Raw genomic sequence first — 2,768 nt, 5'->3', positions numbered from 1 at the left:
ATTTTAACTGTGTGCCTCCATAAACGGGAGACGGCAGATGCAGGTGCATCACAGAGGAGATGATTAGTCCAGGAGGCCACAGAGAAAACGCAGTGGAGAAAAATGTGCCTGTTGTTTTGCTTTCGTTGTTTTGTTTTTTTTAAACTGAATGCAGCTCTCAGTTTATTTAGTTGAGCTTGACGTCTGGTTCAAATGTTCGTTTTGATTAATGTTTATGCCACTGCTTGATTTTGTATTTTTATTTTTTTTTATACCTGTTTGATTTCTCTAAAGAGAAAAAAAAGAAAAGGAAAATGTTAGCACATCATCTCAGAGGAAAACAGGTGCTTCTCATCAGCCTTAGACGATTCACTTCTCTCTTTCGAAGTGAATCACAGCGATCTCAGTTTCATTCATATCCTCTGTTGTTTGGTACCACTTCAGGCAATATCCTGCCACATTTGTCAATGCGGAAACCTCCAGACGCACTGCAGACATAAAGATCGGGGGATGAATCCACCGACTAATATCATGCTCTCTTTAGGGAAATTTAGACAATTCCAAACAGCAGAATACACAAAATAATCCAATTGTTATAGCATTATAGACAATAAACTTTCTCAGGGAAGGAAAGGAAACAAGATAGAGAATAAAAGCAAGAAAAAGAAAGAGAAAGAGAAAGAAAGGTCACCTTTGAGTCACAAATACATCTGATTGGCAGTTGTCAGGCAAGTTATTTTCTTTGCCACAGCCTGGCATCTCCTGCACCTGATGTCGTTGATAAATTTAGCTTGTAATTTTAAAAAAAAAGAAAAAAGCCACACATTCTGCTGAAACTCTTTATAAAGCTGCTGATATATAGCTACAAAGTCATTTTAGAAACTCTCATTCTCTAAAAAGATTTTACGTTACACCGTTCCTCAGGCACGGTCTTTTTTTCTTTTTTCTTTTTTCTTCTTCCATCACTCAACCCCAGACAGAAACTGAAGAATACCTTTGGGCTTCAGAAAGTCCAGCCCGAGCCTGGCTGCTTCACCCTTCACTTGGCCGTGAGCGCTGCATTACAGAAATGTTGCCGTCCACACTGCACAGAAATGATGCATCAACAGTAAAATTTCCAACCACACAACTGACAAATGTGTGAGAGGTTAGAAGGAGTCCATCCTAAAATTTAGAACTACATTTAAATGGAAAAAGTTGGTCTTTGGAGCCTAACTTTTTTTTTTTTTTTTTACAGCTGCAACACATAAAAACTTAAAGAGCAAACTTTTTGTTTGTACTTATGTTAGTTCCATTAGATATATCGCCCACACAAAGTGTGATGTGTCCTCAGAAAATTATATTGTTTAACTGTGGAAAGGGACTGCTGACTAATAGCTACATTTTTATTTCATTTTTCTTTGAATAATCATGGATAAATGCTTCTCTGTATGTTTATTTATACATGACAGAATAGAACATTTTAACCCTTCACTTATATTATGATTTTCTGCTTACAGCTGGAGAAAGACTAGAATATTACATCAGATTAATTTGACCAATCTCACAAGCCTCATCAAATAGCATATTCTAATCTATTGATTATGACTGTAAATCACCTCCAGTGCTGTAAACACGACTGCCATTTGAACACAATATTTTTAACAGTTTTGAGGAGGATGCTCCTTTTGAAAGCCTAAACAAAATGACTGAAAGCGATCTCTCAACAGGTAGTCCTCAGAGTTACAATGGTGACGTTCAGTTGTTGCTGTGCGGCTGGTACTGTGATGTGCAGCCATATAGTGGCTCTTCTGTTCCAGACGGCACACTTTTCCCAGCTCAGTGTGCCGGTCATTATTCCTGCTCACAGCTGTTACTGAAGCTGAACAGCAATGGCACAAACCCCTGAACTGTTTTAACAATGTGTTTCATTCAAGATAGTTCAGTGAGATTTCTGTGATGCAGTTAAGCTTAACAGCTCATTTGCTGCATTTGTTTGCTGTATTTTTAAAGTTATTTTCTTCTCCATCAAAATTTAAGTTGTACTTGATGTTCACCTTTGATCATGTAATGAAGACTTTTATGAACACAAAGTTTCTGGTTCTGGATTTCACTGGTTGTAAAACCAGGTCCAGATGGCAAGATGGTGGCGGTGAAGCCTGTACAGGTTCAACTGTGTAAAGGATTACAGCAAGTAATGCTGATAAAACATAATGTAATGTAAAGTCTCTTCAAGTCTCTTGTAATTTCCATTAAGACATTTTTTAAGTAATATGTTTTATTAAACATAAATGAAATTCCAGTACCAAACCCAAGCTGTTATTTAGCTGTTGTTTAGTTTTGCTGTCAAGTCTTTATAAAAAAAAATAAGTGCACTAAGAAATGTTTATTTGGCTTCAAATTTATTCATGAATTTGATGACATGCAAACAGTAAAAACAACAATAAAAACACATTTAACTGCTTCTGTGATAACTCATATCATCTTTAGGCATGTCCATCTGGGAAACCTACTGAACAGGTAAAGAAAATTATCATCTGATTGTCTGCTACAATATCTGGTGTGTGTGTGTGTGTGTGTGTGTGTGTGTGTGTGTGTGTGTGTGTGTGTGTGTGTGTGTGTGTGTGTGCGTTGGTATACGTGGTTTAGCCTGCCTTTTGACCTGAATACGCACTTACGTTACGCGGACCTAAGGGTAATACAAGGACAATGCTGATGTCCTCATAAATCAAGGAGTGTATTTAAAATTTTGAGTATCTAAACAACACTTTTTCTCATAAATCTAAAGTTTTATAGCAACTATGCCAGTT

Source organism: Poecilia reticulata, linkage group LG7 (genome assembly GCF_000633615.1).
Source record: "Poecilia reticulata strain Guanapo linkage group LG7, Guppy_female_1.0+MT, whole genome shotgun sequence".
Classification (NCBI taxonomy): Eukaryota; Metazoa; Chordata; class Actinopteri; order Cyprinodontiformes; family Poeciliidae; genus Poecilia; species Poecilia reticulata.
This window is presented reverse-complemented; position numbering follows the sequence as displayed.